The following is an 18,447-nucleotide window of genomic DNA, read 5'->3' as shown; positions in this document are numbered from 1 at the left end:
GATGAGTGGATGCCTGGATGGATGGATGGATGGATGGAAGTATAGATCGATGAGCAGGTAGATAGATGAATGGGTAGGTGGATAGGTGGGTAGGTGATGGATAGATGGACAAGTAGATGAATGAGTAGGTGGATAGGTGGATGGATGGACAGATGAGTAGGTGGACTAACAGCAGAATCAAACAAAGAATAAAGTTGGAAGCAACTCACGAGTCCGAGAACAAATGCAACCATTCTTTAAAATGTGCCCCCAAGCCGGGCGCTGGTGGCTCACGCCTGTAATCCTAGCTACTCAGGAGGCTGAGATCTGAGGATCGCGGTTCAAAGCCAGCCCGGGCAGGAGAGACCGTGAGACTCCTATCTCCAATAAACCACCAGAAAACTGGAAGTGGTGCTGTAGCTCAAGTGGTAGAGCGCTCGCCTTGAGCTGAAGAGCTGAGGGACAGCGCCCAGGCCCAGAGTTCAAGCCCCACGGCCGACCAAAAAAATAAAAAATAAATAAAATGTGCCCCCAAACTGGGCACCAGGGGCTCACACCTGTAATCCTAGCTACTCGGGAGGCTGAACTCTGAGGATCCCGGTTCAAAGCCAGTCTGGGCAGGAAAGTCCATGAGACTCATATCCAATTACCAACCAGAAAACCGGAAGTGGTACTGTGGCTTAAATGGTAGAGAGCTAACCTTGAGCTGAAGAGCTCAGGGGCAGAGCCCAGGCCCAAAGTTCAAGCCCCACAACCAAAAAAAAAAAAAAAAAAGTGCCCTGGGAAGAGGGTAAAACGGGACCACGGTCACATGTCATCCATGTGTCATCCGTGTGGCTTCGCCATTCAGGCCGCTGCTAGTGTGCTGAGCCTGCCAGTGTGTGTCCTTTGGGCCAAACTTCCTGGGGAGTCATGGGGGCAAGTCAGAAGGCCCATCCTTAGGCCTTTATTCTCTATGGCAGGGCAGGGGGCTGGTTGTGTAGCAGGGAAGGATGGCCACACAAAGGCCACATAAGCAAGCCCGGGCTGACCAGATACACCTGATTCCTGGACAGATACCTCAGGCCAGTCAACACTGGCTTCTCCCAGACAGGGCCTATCAGGTGCCAAGACAGGTAAAGCAAAGCTTTACATAACACATTCTTCCTCACTTCTCCCTCCCCACTCACCCTCCTCCCAGCTGACCCCTCCTCTGGTGCCTCTAGATTAAGCCAAAACTCACTCTACTCCGATAACCCCTGCCCCCACCTCTCTCTGCTTCCACAGCCTCAATGGTCATGATTCTTCAGCTCCAAGCTTCATCCTAGACACACACACACACACACACACACACACACGCACGCACGCAGGCACGCAAGCGCGTGCACACAATTGGGATGCCTTCCATTGTAAACGCCCTTCTCTTCTGTACTGTGTGTGTTACCTAACCCTGAGCTGCTGAATCACCCCAGCTAAAATTAGCACCCTCATTCTTCCTCTGCCCTTCCTAAGCCCACAGTCTCTCTACTTCAACCTGCAGGCAAGTCCTGTCTCTAGCACTTTCTAAAATGTCTCTGGAATCTGGTCTCTCCACTTGATGCCTGGATGCTCCTATCTGATCCTACACTGGAGATGTAGTCTCTCTGTCTCCACCCCCCAACCCCCGCCCAACCTGTGCTGTCCACTGCAAGCTCAAGCAACCTTTTAAATTTGCCAAGAATGCACATATGCCTTAAGTGTGTGTGTGCAGAACCAAGTTCCTGTGCAGGTCCTGGGGTTTGAACTCAGGCCCTTAGCTTTTTCCATCAAAGTTGACTCTCTACCATTTGAACCACATCTCTACTTGTAGCTTTTTGCTGATTAATTGTAAATAAGAGTCTCCTGTACTTTCCAGCCTGGGCTATCCTGGAGCCTCAATCCTCAGAACTCAGCCTCCTGAGTAGCTAAGATTACAGGTGTGAGCTGCCAGCCTAGCTCCAACTCTCTATAGAGATGATCCATGGCCTCCACGAACACTCAAGATGCCATCTGCAAAGAGCTTCTGATCACCCAGCTACGTCTGAAGGAAGGGGTGAGGTAAAGTCAGGGAGCTGCCCAGAGGCATCTTGATGACTGGCTAATATAGGGGAATGAGTATTGGACAGGTCTCCAAATCTCAGCTTTGTGTCCGGGGAAAGGGAAGCTTGCTGTGTATATCTGCCTAAAGATCCAACACTAGGGCTGGGAAGGTGGCTCAGTGGTAGAGCACTTGCCTTGCATGCAAGAGGCCCTGGGTTCGATTTCTCAGCACCACCTAAGCAAAAAGAAAAAAGCCGGAAGTGGCACTGAGGCTCAAGTGGTAGAGCGCTAGCCTTGAGCTGAAGAGCTGAGGGACAGAGCCCAGGCCCAGAGTTCAGGCCCCACGACCGGACCAAAAATAAAGATCCAACACTAGCCAGGCCCTGGTGGCTCATGGCTCATGCCTATAATCCTAGCTACTCAGGAGGCTGAGATCTGAGGATCGTGGTTCAAAGCCAGCCAGGGCAGAAAAAGTCTGTGAGACTCTCATCTCCAATAAACCACTCAGAAAACCGTAAGTGCACTGTGGCTCAAGTGGTAGAGTGCTAGCCTTGAGCTGAAGAGCTCAGGGACAGCTCCCAGGCCCAGAGTTTACGCCCCACAACCAGAAAAAAAAAAAAAAACCCAATACCACGGGGTCTAATAAAGGCCACAGAAGCACACAGAAAGAGTGAACCTCAACCCCAAGCTCCCTGAGGAGCCCTTCTTTTCCAGTGGGAGGGCCAAGGGCTGCTCAGGGGAGACCCAGGCAGAGAGAGGGGCTGGGCAGGAAGCCAGTGCCTAAAGGAGAATTCAACAAATCTCGAATTGAAGCTGGGTGTGGTGGAGCAGCAGGCTTCCCAGGGTTAGTAATGAAGGAGATTCACTAGCCTCAGCCTCCACTAAACCGCCAGACCCTCTCTCACAACAAACAAAACGGTGTAGGGTCAGGCTGCAAAGTGAATGCTGACCTCCGTTAGTCCTTCTTTTGTATGTGCCTTGGTCCTAGGACTTGAACTCTACCATATGAGCCACAACACCACTTCCAGGTTTTTTTTTGGTTAATTGAAGGTAAGAGTCTCATGGACTTTCCTGCCTGGGCTGGCTTTGAACTGTGATCCTCAGATCTCAGCCTCCTGAGTAGCTAGGATGACAGGCGTGAGCACCAGTGCCCAGCTCTTTCCCATCCTTCTGGACAAGTTGAGGCGGAATCGGGGACCTCTGGGAGCGGAGCCCCAGGATGGAAAGTGGAAAGCAGGAGCCCAACACACCGAATTGTCAGGCCGAGAAGGAAGGGCCAGAAGTCAAGTAAGTCACAGTAGGGGCAATTATTTTAGTGGACAGTCCCTTCCCCCACCCCTCTGGAGCTGAGAATTAGGAGTGGAGCTCAGGCTCACCCCAAGTCACCTTCTTCCCTTAGATATGCTAACACAGGCCCAGAGGCTGGGAAAGGTGGAGGCTTTCTCTGCCTCAGAGCCTTTGCATATCTTTGCACTGAAGCATTCTGGGACCATTTTAGTTTACATATGACTATCTTAATTTCAATTTCAGGGAAGTTTTCCCCAGGCTGACTCTCTGCACTGTGGGGTACGCTAAATTAGGTACAGTGAAGACTGTCAGTGAAATTCAGAAAGAGGCTCTGCTGTACTTTAGTGTTTTGTTTTTTAATCAGTCCAGGGGCTTGAACTCAGGGCCTGGGTGCTGTCCTTAAGTTCTTTTGCTCAAGACTAGCTACACTAACGCTTCAAATCATAGTACCACTTCCAGTTTTCTGGCAGTTAAATGGAGAAAAGAGTCTCACTGACTCTCCTGTCCGGGCTAGCTTTGAACTGTGATTCTTAGCCTCCTGAGTAGCTAAGGTTACAGGCGTGAGCCACCAGAAGTGGCGAGGGTGAGAGGAAATGCACCTTCAAGTTTAATGTTAAGTAGGCTGGGAATGTGGCTCAGTGGTAGAGTGCTTGCCTAGCATGCCTGAAGCGCTAGGTTCCATTCCTCAGTACACATAAACAGAAAAAGGCAGAAGTGGCACAGTGGTTCAAGTGGTAGAGTGCTAGCCTTGAGCAAAAGAAGCTCAAGGACAGTTGCCTAGGACCAGAGTTCAAGTCCCAGGACTGGCAAAAGAAAAAGAAAAAAAAAGTTTACAGTAAGTCTACTTTTATGACATTTACTGTTCCATTTCCTGCCCAGATCACCTAATGCACTTATGAAGCTTTTTTGGAGGACAGTCCTGGGGCTTGAACTCAGGGCCCAGGCACTACCCTCGAGATTCTTTTGTTCAAGGCTAGCATTCTACCACTTGAGCCACAGTGCCACTTCTGGCTTTTTCTGTGTATGTGGTACTGAGGAATGGAACCCAGGGCTTCATGCATGCTAGGCAAGCACTCTATCACTAAGCCACATTCTCAGCCCACTTATGAAGAATTCTGTTAGAGCTGGGCATGGGTGGCTCTCACCTGTAATCTTTAGCTAGAAGGCTGAGATTTGGAGGATTGAAATTTGAGGTAAGTCCAGGTAGAAAAGTTCAAAGATTCCATAAAATAAAATGGCCAAATACCAGACTGGAGGCGTGATTCATGTGGTACAAAACCAGCCATGAGTGAGCAAGTCAGAGAATGTTAGGCCCCGAGTTCAAGTTCCAGTACCAAAATATGAAGGCAGGAAGGAAGGAAGGAGAAGGAAGGAAGGCAGGAAGGCAGGAAGGCAGGAAGGAAGGAAGGAAGGAAGGAAGGAAGGAAGGAAGGAAGGAAGGAAGGAAGTGAAAGGAATCCTTCACATCCACCCCCGGGGACCACGCAGAGGCAAGCAGGCACAAAAGAAAGATTAGTATAAGGTTTATTAGAGGAGCCATATTTCCCTGAAGAGGAAACACAGGGCACTCTTGACTATCCAGGTAGCAGGAGGGGCAGGGGGCAGGAAGTGAGGTAGGTGGGTGGGTGTAGGCGGAGAGGGAGTGGCCAGCTGTAGGGCGGGAACTCAGGCATGGGTGGAGCTGAGGACCAAAGATGGGCATAATGCTAACAGGAAGGAAGGAAAAAAGGGAAGAAGGAAAGAAGGGAGGAAGAGAGGAAGGGAGGGAGGGAAGAAGGAATGAAAGAAGGAAAGAAAAATTCTGCTACATCTCAGAATCAGAATCTGTGGGCATGAGCCCAGGTTCAATTTGTCCTTAGATTCTGAACCTCATCCAGAGCCGAGGGTCACGCAGGAATTGCGCTTTTCTTCATGGAGAATTCCTTGCAGTCACCCAGAAAGGTCTCTCTTCTACCCCACAAGAGGGCTGCCCCCGCCCCCCCAATCCTAGACTGGATGTAATTATTCCCAAATCAACAATCTATTGAGTCAAACCTCTTCATCCATGACAATAATCTCATTTTCAGAGGGCAACCCAAGCTTTCTAATTTATTAATTTATTCACCCATTTGCAGTTGCTCCCTAACCCCTCACAGCGTAAATAATCGAGAATTCCAAAAAAAAAAAAAAAAAAAGTCTAGGGAAAAAGAAACTAGAATAGATGAAAAAAGTTCAGCAGAAGTCCACCCCAGTCTCCCCCAGGCATTAATATCTGCTCCATAATTAATAATAATGACAGTTACATAACACTATGTTGCACTACACTGCACACCATTCCTTTTGAATTCTAGGGTATATATTTATTGCTTTTTTTTTTTTTTTTGCCAGTCCGGGGGCTTGAACTCAGTACTTTGGGCACTGTCCCTGAGCCTTTTTTGCTCAGGGCTTCCACTCTATCACTTGACCCACAGCGCCATTTCCAGCTCTTTCTGTGTATGTGGTACTGAGGAATCGAACCCAGGGCTTCATGCATGCTAGGCAAGCACTCTACCATTAAGCCACATTCCCAGCCTGACTGGATGCTCTTTTATCTCCAACTAACCAGCTCAAAAAGGAAAAAACAAGGACGGGTGCTAGTGGCTCAAGCCTTTAATCATAACTACTCAGGAGGCTGAGATCTGAGGATCACAGTTCAAAGCCAGCCCAGGCAGGAAAGTCTGTGAGACTCTGGTCTTGAATAAACCACCAGAAAACCGCAAGTGGCGCTGTGGCTCAAGTGGTAGAGTGCTAGCCTTGAGCTTTATAACTGAGGGACAGTGCCCAAGCCAGGAGTTCAAGCCCTACAACTGACAAAATCAATCAATCAATCAATCAATAGAGCTTGGGGGTAGTGGCTCACACCTGTAAAACTGGCTACTCATGAGTCTGAGAGCTGAGAATTGTGGTTTGAAGCCAGCTGGGGCAGTAAAGTCTGAGACTCTTACCTCCACTTAAGCACGAGAAAACTGGACATGGAATTATAGCTCAAGTGGTAGAGGGCTAGCCTTGGTCAAAAGAGCTCAGGGATAATGTCCAGGTCCTGAGTTCAAGCCCCATGACTGAAGAAAAAAAGAAAAGAAAGAAAACAGAAGAGAGGTGTGGCTCAAGTAGTACAACACCAGCCTTGAATGAAAAGCTAAGAGAGAAAGCAAGGCTCTGAGTGTGTACTGGCACAGAAGCAATCATTTTCGGCCTAGGAATGTGACAGTGCTAGAGTGCTTGCTTAGCATGCATGAAGCCCTGGGTTCCATTCCTCAGTACCATATACACAGAAAAGGCTGGAAAAGTGGAGCTGTGGTTCAAGTGGTGGAGTGTTAGCTTTGAACCAAAGAAGCTGAAGGACAGTGCCCAGGCCCTGAGTTTAAGCCCCAGGACTGGCAAAAAAGTAAAAACCAAACAAACAAATAATTGCCAAGCAAAGGAGATGCGGGCTGGGCAGGCCTGTGAGCCTAGAGTCCAGAATTCTGGAGGAAGGAAGATGATGCGGGCCGAGGCCCAGGGAGAAGCCCGGAAGAAGAAAAGGTCAACCTCAGAGAAGCGGGACTATGGGACACACGGACCACAGGCCCAATCCATTTCCTGGATTTCCTGGCAGAGGACTGAATGACATGAAAGGGAAATTCTTTCAGGAAGAGAACACATTTTTGAGGCTTTAACATTTTTTCCCCCTCATCTCTGATTTCAGACCCATGGTGTCTTCGCTGAGTCACAGAGACCAACTAGAAAGGGAGGAGAACGGGCGGGGTGAGTATTAGCCCCAGTACCCTGAAGCCAAGGCACCCAGGCTGGTCAGGTCCCTGGGCTTCCAGGCTTCATGATTCCTGTGTGCCCTGTTATAAAAAACTTGGCCAAAGGGCTGGGAAGGTGGTTCAGTGGTAGAGCGCTTGCCTTGCATGCATGAGGCCCTGGGTTCGATTCCTCAGCACAACATAAGCAGGAAAAAAAAGCTGGAAGTGGCACTGTGGCTCAAGTGGTAGAGCGCTAGCCTTGAGCTGAAGAGCTGAGGGACAGCGCCCAGGCCCAGAGTTCAGGTCTCACGACCGGATCCCCCCAAAAAAACAAAACCCAAAAACTTGGCCAAAGCTGGGCACCAGTGGCTCACACCTGTAATCCTGGCTACTTAAGAGGTGGAGATCTGAGAATCACAGTTCAAAGCCAGCCTGGGCAGGAAAGTCTATAGGACTCTTATGTGCAATGAAGCACCATAAAGTGGAGGTGTGTGTGGCTCCAGTGGTAGAACACCAGCCCTAAGCTAAAAAGCTAAGTGAGTGTGCAGCCCTGAGATCAAGCCCAAGTACCAGCACACACACAAAGAGACTTTCCCAAGAAGGGGCCTGATCCACAGTGCATCTGTCTCCTTTTCAGTGATATTAATGAATGTGAGTGAAACATCTCCAAGTCACTCAATCAACACTGACTGACTGCTTAGGAATCTGAACTCCCTGGATTTGAGTCTCTATTTATGATCCTGAGCAAGGGACTGGGTCTTAGTTTCTCCATCTGTAAAATGGAGTGGCGTGTGTGAGCCCAAAAGCCAGAGGCAAGGGCCAGGTGATTTAAGGCAGATGGGGAACTTGGAGTGCAGTGGGCATTCCACAGATGGCAGCTCCTGTGTGCCTGGCACGGGGAGAGGCTAGCAAGCACAGAGCATGCCTGTGTCCTCTGGGTGGGAAGACAGAGAGGTAATGAATGCACATAATGATGACCCGTTTGGAAGAGGCCAGATCTGAAGGCCAAGGACACAGAATGAGATCCGGCGGCCAGCTGGAGCAGAGGGCAACAGGAAGTCCCTGCAACAGTTCTGGTGGAGGCGCAGAGCCCTCATTTCTACCAGATAGGAAGACCACAAGGAGGTGACTTGAAGCTGCCCCTACACATGCACACGCGTGTGCAAGCACACTACTACTGGCTTGAATTTTCAGGGCTTTGTGCTCCCCCCCTTGAGCCATACCCCACTTCTGGCTTTTTGCTGGTTAATTGTAATAAGCATTTTACACAGACTTCTCTGCCTGAGCTGGCTTCTAGCCATGATCTTCACATCTCAAGCCTCCTGACTTAACTAGGATTAAAGGTGTGAGCCACAACCTCTCCTAGACATTATCCTTTTTTTCCGGGTGTGTGTGGGGGAGATCATGGGGCTTGAACTCAGGGCCTGGACACTGTCCCTGAACTTTTCTGCTCCAGGCTAATACTCTATCACTTTCAGCCATAGCTCCACTTCTGGTTAATCAGAGATACAGACTTTCACAGACTTTCCTGCCTGGACTGGCTTTGAACCACAATCCTTGGACCTCAGCTCCTGAATAGCTAGGCTTATAGGCAGGAGCTACCAGCACCTGGTTCCACCCATTTTTCTAGTATACCTTTTATCCATTTTAGGTCAGCCAGTGTGCAGGTGATTTATAGGACTGGTTAACTGTGCAACAACCCAAGTGGCTCCCCAGCCCCCAGGGACAAAGTCTCAGCCACACCCTATAGGTTCCAGCACCCTCCCAGGTCCCCAGCCTCCCTTTGCCAGACTGAATCTTTCAATGTTTTCTCATCTGGTATTTTGTATTGAATTCCCTGTGAATGGTAGGAGATGAAGGAGAAAGGAGTTTAATTGTCGGGCTGTTACTAATGTAAACCAGCTTCCTAGAGTGTACACAAGCAGAACACAAGCTGTATGCAACAAGATTAGGATTTCCTGCTGATTTGACACAAAATGCTGATATCAAGGAAGATAATATTTAGCTGACAGCAAACAGAGTATGAAGTATCACCAAATCCAGGATTATGGGGGAGGAACCACTACACCAGAAAATAGAAGGAAATGTCCTAAAACCTTACAGCACATACATACAAGAAATCTGGATAGAAATTTGGTGTCCCGGGCTGGGAAGGTGGCTCAGTGGTAGAGTGCTTGCCTTGCATGCTTGAGGCCCTGGGTTCAATTCCTCAGCACCACATAAGCAAAAAAGAGAAAAACCAGAAGTGGCGCTGTGGCTCAAGTGGTAGAGCTCTAGCCTTGAGCTGAAGAGCTGAGGGACAGCATCCAGGCCCAGAGTTCAGGCCTCACAACCGGACCAAAAAAAAAAAAAAAGAAATTTGGTGTCCCTAAATCTGAAAACAGTCCCAAGTTTGCTGGTTGAGATGAGGTCTCTGGAACTTTTTTTCCTGAGATCTTTCAGATCTCAGCCTCCTGAGTAGCTATAAATTACAGCTCCTCAGCTCAAGGCTAGCACTCTATAACTTGAGCCACAGCACCACTTCAGGCTCTTTCTGCTTATGTGGTGCTGAGGAATTGAACCCAAGTCCTCATGCATGCAAGGTAAGCACTCTAAAACTCATATTAAAAAGTATTACTTTACATGCCTGTAATCCTAGCTACTCAGGAGGTTGAGATCTGAGGATAGTGGTTCAAAGCCAGCCCAGGCAGAAAAGTCTGTGAGACTCTTATCTCCAATTAACCACCAGAAAACTGGAAGTGGCGCTGTGGCTCAAGCGGTAGAGTGCTAGCCTCGAGCTGAAGAGCTGAGGGACAGCGCCCAGGCCCCACAACCCACCAAATGGAATGCTTTCATATCAGAACTCTATACTGTTGAAGATTGTTCTTTATTGCTGTTGCTTATTATTATTATTATTTGCCAGTGCTGGAGCTTGAACTTAGGGCCTGGGCACTGTCCTTAAGCTTCTCTGTGTTTAAGGCTAGTACTCTACCACTTGAGCCACAGTGCAACTTGCAGCTTTTTCTGTTTATGTGGTACAAGGAATCAAACCCAAGGCTTCATCATGCTAGGCAAGTACTCAACCACTAAACTACATTCCCAGCCCTGTTGCATATTATTATATTTTATGATTTAATATTAAAAGGAGACGACCACATGGGCTGGGAAAAAATAAATAAATAAAATAAAATAAAAGGAGACCACAGTGGCTCATGCCTGTAATTATAGCTTCTCTGGAGGCTGAGATATGAGAATCCTGGTTTGCAGCTAGTCAGGTCAGGAAAGTCCCTGAGATACTTATCTTCAATTAACCACCAAAAAGACAAAAGTGGAGCTGTGGCCCAAGTGGTAGAGTGCCAGATTGAGCAAAAAAGCTAAGAGACAGCACCCACACCCTGAGTTCAAGCCCCAGCATGGGCGCCCACCCCACTTACACACGCGCATGCATGCATGCGCACGCGCACACATACACACACATGCATGCACACACAGAAACCACAGGCCTGAAGAAGCAGCTCAGTAGGAGAGTGTGGGACTAAAAAGTCTCAGTATCAAAACTGAATGAATGATTAAATGAATGAAAATAATCATGGACACAGACTAGAATCCTGGAGTTGGACTTAGTTGATTCTGAGATCCTCCACATACCGTCCATGCTACCTTGATGTGTCTCTCTCTGCCTTAGCTGTTATCAGAAAAACGAGAATAGAAATCAAAGGGCTCTGATACCACAGTCTGACTTCCTGTGGAGGGTGTGGGGTGTGTGTATTTGCTGGAGAACAAATCCAGGGCCTCCCACATGCTAGGCAAGCACTCTACCACTTGGCTACATCCACATTCCTACCTGGTTTCAATTCTGGTTCTGTCACATCCTAATTGTTGTTCAATCTTTGTTGTTGTTGTTTTTTTGTGCCAGTCCTGGGGCTTGAACTTAGAGCCCAGGCACTGTCCCTGAGTTTAGTTTTTTTGTTTGCACAATACTAGTATTCTGCCATTTGAGCCACAGCTCCACTTCTGTTTTTTTTTTTTTTTCCCCCAGTTGTGGGTCTTGAACTCTGGGCCTGGGCACTGTCCCTCAGCTCTTCAGCTCAAGGCTAGCACTCTACCACTTGAGCCACAGTGATACTTCTGGCTTTTTCTGTTTATGTGGTACGGAGGAATCAAGAGTGCATGCGAGGCAAGCACTCTACCACTGAGCCACCTTCCCAGCCCTTTTTTGGTGTTTAATTGTAGATAAAGAGTCTTCTGCCTGGGCTGGCTGCAAACCATGATCCTCAGATCTCAGCCTCCTACGTAGCTAGGATTACAGGCATGAACCTTGCGTGCCTGGCTCATATGTCCAATCATAGACAGTGAATTTGACCTTCTGCTTCCCTATTTTGCATCTGTAAACAGGATATACTACCCAAAGATTTGGGGGTAACAATGGAAGGAGCCAACACAGAGAAAGCCCTTAGAGCAATGCTCGGCATAATTCATGATATTGTCGCCACTGCACCCGTATCCCATCTCTAATCCCCCAATGCTTTCTAAATCTAGAAGTATGTGCAAGTCACCTCGCAAAGACACCTGTTGTGCTGCAGACGGACAACCTGGACAGGCAGCTGGCTCAGGTGGGCTCTGCGGTGTGCGGTGCTTAAGCAGGCACTGGCAGGGTAGGCTGCTGGGGGCTGACTTTAATCTAGGGGGAAAACAACAAGCAGAGCTCAGCAGTGAGCCCCGCATCCATCAGCCACTTGCAAAACTAACTGGGGCTCTTGTGGGGTCCTGATGGGGGGGTCCCAACGTTCCCATTCAACAACAGCTCAGCTGGAGTGGGGTCACAGGCAGGCAGCCACCTGGTGAACCATAGCATGGTTCTGCTCCTCCTACTCAGCTCTTCCTCTGGGTAAACTCAGGCACTATTATCAAATGAACTCTGAAGGGGGTGGGGGTGGGGAGGTTGGGTGGTCAGACAGTGCTTGATATCCAAACCTAATGCCAATTTCTGCTTAAAACGGGATTAGGATAATTTATATGGCATTTTATTTTGTTTTATTTTATTTTTTTGGTCGTGGGGCTGGAACTCTGGGCCTGGGCACTGTCCCTCAGCTCTTTGTCTCAAAGCTAGTGCTCTACCACTTGAGCCACAGCGCCACTTCCCGTTTTCTGAGCTGTTTATTGGAGATAAGAGTCTCATGGACTTTCCTGCCTAGGCTGGCTTTGAACTGTGATCCCCACATCTCAGCCTCCTGAGTAGCTGGGATTACAGGCGTGTGAGCCACTGACACCTGGCTGCATATATTATTCTTTTCAAAAAATTTACATAGCTGGTGCAGCTAGTGGGCTTATAACTAAAATGCTAGCTTCTCAGGAGACTTGAGATCAGAGGATCATGGCTTGAGGCCAACCCAGGCAGTAGTCTAAGAGACTCTTATCTCCAATTAATCATCAACAACAACAACAAAAGTGGAGGGCTGGTAATGTGGCTTAGTGGCAAAGTGCTTGCCTAGCATGTATGAAGCCCTGGGTTGGATTCCTCAGTACCACATAAACAGAAAAGGCCAGAAGTGTTACTGTGGTTAAAGTGGTAGAGTGCTAGCCTTGAGCAAAAGGAGCTCAGAAACAGTGCCAAGGCCCTGAGTCCCTGAGTTCAAGCCCCAGGACTGGCCAAAACAAAAATGGAGCTGTGGCTCAAATGGTAGCATGCTAGCCTTGAGCAAAAAAGCTTCGGAACAGCACCCAATACTGGCAACAACAACAACAAAAAAAAGTAAAATAATAATATAATAAATGGCTAAGCATTATACTGCTGTATGTTATACAATGTATATAACGAATGTATATAATGATTATGTAGATATAATTTTTTTTTGGTGCTAGTGCTGGGGCTTGAACTCAGGATCTGGGGGCTACTCCTCAGCTATCCCAAGGCTGGCAATCTACCACGTGAGCCACTGCTCCACTTCTGACTTTTTGCTAGTTAACGGAAGAGTCTTCTTTAATGGAGTTAGCTTTAAACCATGATTCTCAGATCTCAGCCTTCTGAGTAGCTGGGATTACCAGTGTGAGCCAAAAGCACTTGGCTGTATTTGGGTAAACTGAGGCTCTGAGAGGTTGTAATCACAGAATTGTCCTTTGATCTAGGCACTGGTGGCTCATGGTGGTAATCCTAGTTACTCAGGAGGTTAAGATCTGAGGATCATGGTTCAAAACTAGCCCGGGAAGGAATGTCTATGAGATGCTTATCTCCAATTAACTACCAGAACACCAGAAGTGATGCCGTGTGGCTCAAAGTGGTAGAGCTCCAGCCCTGAGTGTACAAGCTCAGGACAGCGCCCAGATCCTGACTTCAAGCCCCATGACTGACAGGAAAACAAAACTGTCTTTTGTATATAAAGGTGTGCAGACTCCAAGCTCCTAGGGCTGGGCACCCTGGCAGACTCCCTCAGTAACACAGACCTCTCATTAGCACCCACTTGCTACTATAATTGTGAGATGCTTGAGGGGGCAGCAGGGCCTATATCAACTGCCTTACTGCCAGAAAGGCATCTGTGAAGAACTGCACTGGCCAATTATCTCTTCAGTCCAGTCCCCATCCCAAAACTCCTGTGGTCACATGACTCAGTGGAGCCGGGGGACCTGTCAGGGGCCCTGAAATGAAAGTCTCACCAGAACCTTCTTCAGCTTAACCAAACTCTTCACTTTTCTCTAGTTCCCAGAAACTTACATTTTAAAGACCAATAAAATTTCCCCTCAAATTTTTGACACCAAAAATGTAAAGTTGATGCCAAATAAGAGGTTAGGGAAAGAACCTAAAGTGTCTCTCTGTCCAATATATATATATATAGAGAGAGAGACTATATATATGTAATATATTATATATATATATATGTATGTGTTCATAAAATAAAAAATATCTGAACACCAACTCTTAGAAAGGATTCAGAACAAAGGGTAGCACTTTATTTCTGTTGGTTGTGGGGCTTGAATTCTGGGCCTAGGTGCTGTCCCTGAGCTTTTGTGTTCAAGGCTAGCACTTTATCACTCCCACAACTCTGCTTCTAACTTTTTTAGTAGTTTTAGTGGAGATCAGAGTCTCATGGACTCTCCTGCCCATGCTGGCTTTGAACCCCAATCCTCACATCTCAGCCTCTTGAGTAGCTAGGATAGCTAGCCCAGGCAAGAAAGTCTTTGAGACACTTACCTCCAATTAACCACTAGAAAACTGGCAGTGGTGCTGTGGCTCAAGTGGTAGAGCACTTGCTTTGAGAAAAGAAGCTTAGGGACAGCACCTTGGCCCTGAGTTCAAGCCCCAGGACAGGCAACAATAACAGAGAGAGGGGGGAGGGAGGGAGAAAACTTGAATCTAATTATACATATCAAAACGTTTTCACAGCAATTTTTCCAAGTCACTTTTCATATTGCTATACATAGTGTTTGTCAGTGTAAAAATTAAGCTCTGATCAGACTAGTTACTGTTCAAAAAGTTCTACTTGCCTTCCCAGGCCTATCAAATCATTGTTCACTCCTGAGCTTGGTGTTCAAGGCCCTCTATCACCCTGGCCTGGTGTTTCCCTCTCCCTTCCACACCACATTCCTACCTGATGTGATCACCGTTGCCTGAGCCTTTCCTGTACTTTCCCACCCGCCCCCCCTCCACCACACGTGTTCTTGATTTTGGAGGACACGTGCAATTTCGACTGGCCCAAGCTTGAAGGGAACTCTGATTACCCCCCACCTATTTCTGCCCCCCTTCCTCTAGACCAAACCCCATTATCATTCATGGGGTAGGGAGGAAGAGGGGGAGGGAGAGAAGGGGGAAAATGTGGCATCTGTTCATTTTTTAAGGTACTGGTGATTGAATCCAGCACCTCATGTGTTAAGTACCCCTCCTACAATTAAGCTTCACCGTCAGCCCTTGCCACAGGTGATTTAAAGTCTTCCCAGGCTGGAGAATCAGAACAACGCTAGACTTCTCCAGGGCTCTTCGTCACTCAGGCATCTGCTCTAATTTCATGTCTCAGTAACTCAATTAAAATGGCCAGGTGTCACATCTGTAATCCCAGCTACTCAGGAGGCTGAGATCTGAGGATCACAGTTGGAAGCCATTTCAGGCAATGAATGCCCAAGGGACTCTTTTCTCCAATTAATCACCATAAGACCAGAAGTAAAGCTGTGGTTCAAGTGGCAGTGTGCTAACCCTGAGCTAAAGCAGCTCAGGGACAGTGCCCAGGCCTTGAGTTCAAGTCCCAGGACTGGCACACATCAAAAAAAAAAAGTAAAGAAATTCTTGTGGCTTGTCATAGGTCTTTGGAAAAGCTTTTTTTTTTTTTGGCCAGAACTGAGGACTTGGGCATTGTCCCTGAGCTTCTTTTGCTCAAGGCTAACACTCTACCACTCGAGCTACAGAGCTACTTCTAGCCTATTCTGTTTATGTGGTACTGAGGAATCAAACCCAGGGCTTCATGCATGCTAGACAAGCACTCTACCATTAAGCCACATTCCCAGACCTGGGGAAGCTTTTCTCAAAGCCTTTTAAGCATATTCAAAGCCTGAAAAAGTCCCTGAGTGAGCACTGCAGCAGTCTTTTCTACAGAGCATGTCTGTGAGACTTTCATTTCTTGGCATATTTCTGTGTAGTTTATTGAACAATGAGCCATGTGCTCCTTTCAGAATCTACCCCAACTCCAGGGCGCTCTTTCTCTCTCTCTCTTTCTTTCCCCTCTTTTCTCCTCTCCCTCCCTCTGTTTTTTCTTTGAGGACCAAGCTAACTTTTCTTTTCCTTTCTCTTATTTTGCTGGCTGTGAGGCTTGAACTCTGGGCCTGGGTACTGTCCCTCAGCTCTTCAGCTCAAGGTAAGCGCTCTACCACTTGAGCCACAGCACCACTTCCAGTTTTCTGGTGGTTAATTGGAGGTAAGACTTTCCTGGATGCTCCTGCCCAAGCTGGCTTTCAACTGTGATCCTCAGATCTCAACCTCCTGAGTAGCTAGGATTACAGGCGTGAGCCATTGGCACCCGGCTTCTTTTTTATTTATTTTATTTATTTTTTATTTATTTATTTTTGGTTGGTCGTGGGGCTTGAACTCTGGGCTTGGGCGCTGTCCCTGCGCTCTTCAGCTCAAGGCGAGCACTCTACCACTTGAGCCACAGTGCCACTTCTGGTTTTCTAGTGGTTTATTGGAGATAAGAGAGTCTCAGGGACTTTCCTGCCCAGGCTGGCTTTGAACCGTGATCCTCAGATCTCAGTCTGAGTAGTTAGGATTACAGGCTTGAGCCACCGGTGCCCAACTTTTATTATTTTTTTGTGGATCATGGGCTTGAACTCAGGGTCTGGGCTCGGTCCCTGAGCTCTTTTGCTCAAGGATAGTACTCTACCACCAGCCCACACTCAAACTTTTAACTAACAATCCTGTATCTCTATCCTAAAAACAAAATTAACCATTAAAAGGGGGGGGCGCTGAGAATGTGGCCTACTGGTAGAGTGGTTGCCTAGCATGCACAAAGCCTTGAAGTCGATTCCTCAGTACACCACATAAACAAAAAAAGCCAGAAGTGGTGCTGTGGCTCAAGTGGTAGAGTGCTAGCCTTGAGCAAAAGAAGTTCAGAACAGTGCCAGGGTCCTGAATTCAAGCCTCAGGACTGGCGCGCGCGTGCGCGCGCACACACACACACACACACACACACACACACACACACAAAAATAGAAAATACCAAGCCCAGGTGGGCTCACTCACTGGTGAATTCTACCAAATATTTAAAAAAGAATCTAGAGCAATTTTTTTTTTACAATCTTTTTTGAAAACAGCAACGGAGAAAATACTTCCTCACTCACTCTGAGGCCAGCATCCCGCCTAACATCTGACAAAAACATTACAAGAAAACAAATCCAGTAGCTCCTATTAGCACTGATGCAAAAACCCTAAACAGAAAACCAACAAAATGATGTGAGCACGTCAAGTTCATAATGAACAAAGCCACTCTCATGCTCTAGCCTTGAAGTGTTTGTCCTAGGTATGCAAGACCAGTTCAACATTTGAAAATCATTTAATACAGTCCACCACATCAAGGTTAAGCACCTTGAAACATCAAACGATCTTATCAAAAGATGCTGAAAAAGCATCTCACACCAGTTCATGATGCAAACTCAGCAAACTAGGAATGGAGGCAATCTTCTTCAACACCGTAAGAAGCATCTGCAAGCCGTGCACTGGTGACTCACTCCTGTAATCCCAGCTACCAGGGAGGCTGAGATCTGAGGATAAAGATTTAAATCCAGATCCAGCAGCAAAGTCTGTGAGCCCTTCTCCCCCTGCTGCTCCCTCTCCAGTTCTGGGGCTTGAACTCAGGGCCTGGGCGCTGTCCCTGAGCTCCTTTTTGCTCAAGGCTAGCACTCTACCGCTTGTGCCACAGTGCCACTTCCATCTCTTTCTGTTTATGTGGCACAGAGGAATCAAATCCAGGGCTTCATGCATGTTAGGCAAACACTCTACCACTATGCCACATTCCCAGCGCCTGTCAGATTCTAATCTCTACCTAATATCTATCTCTCTTTTTTTTTGTCGGTCGTGGGGCTTGAACTCTAGGCCTGGACGCTGTCCCTCAGCTCTTCAGCTCAAGGCGAGCGCTCTACCACTTGAGCTACAGCGCCACTTCCGATTTTCTGGTGGTTTATTGGAGATAGGAGTTTCACGGTCTCTTCTGCCCCGGCTGGCTTTGAACCGCAATCCTCAATCTCAGCCTCCTGAGTAACTAGGATTACAGGCGTGAGCCACCAGCGCCCGGCCTAATATCTATCTCTTAACTAATAACCCCCCAAAAAACACCCCAAAACAGAACAACAAAAAAACCCTTAAAGTGGACTTGTGGCTCAAGTGGTAGAGCTCCCGGGTACTGCACTCAGGCCCTGGTTTTTGGTTTTCGTTTCTTAATTTTTGTTATAAAGGTGATATACAGAGGGGCTACCATTTCATAAATCCGATAATGAGAATATTACCTTTTGGACGATGTCATCCCTTCCCTCACTCTCTCCTAGTTTTTCCCTCCATCCCCACCCACGAGTTGTACTGTTCATTGCCAACATAGTGTCTAGTGAATACCACTGCTATATTTGTTCAGACTTTCACCTTCCATTTCTGTGTTCCACTTATACTCTCAAAGACAGATAAATGAATGAATAAGACAAAAAGAAAAGAAAACTAGTTTCCATTTCCTGGAGTTCATTTCAATAAACATTATTTTATGTCGTCAGAGGCACTTAGACATTGCACCTTTGTGCAAACCAAACCAAACCAAACCAAACCAAACCATGAGTCCTTTGGTCTGGCTCTGTTTTCTTTCTTTCTTTTTTTTTTTGTCAGTTGTGGGGCTTGAACTCTGGACCTGGGCGCTGTCCCTCAGCTCTTCAGCTCAAGGCGAGTGCTCTACCACTTGAGCTA

General features: G+C 47.5%; 1 protein-coding gene across 1 annotated transcript in view; it reads right to left on the bottom strand.

Annotated features, from left to right (window-relative positions):
* The window catches only part of Ccnd3 (cyclin D3), a 71,673-nt gene that overhangs the window by 18,599 nt on the left and 34,627 nt on the right, over positions 1 to 18,447 (bottom strand). The gene's annotated exons all lie outside the window — the stretch shown is intronic.

The sequence above is a fragment of the Dipodomys ordii genome, unplaced genomic scaffold (genome assembly GCF_000151885.1).
Source record: "Dipodomys ordii isolate 6190 unplaced genomic scaffold, Dord_2.0 Scaffold44, whole genome shotgun sequence".
NCBI lineage: Eukaryota > Metazoa > Chordata > Mammalia > Rodentia > Heteromyidae > Dipodomys > Dipodomys ordii.
This window is presented reverse-complemented; position numbering and strand designations above follow the sequence as displayed.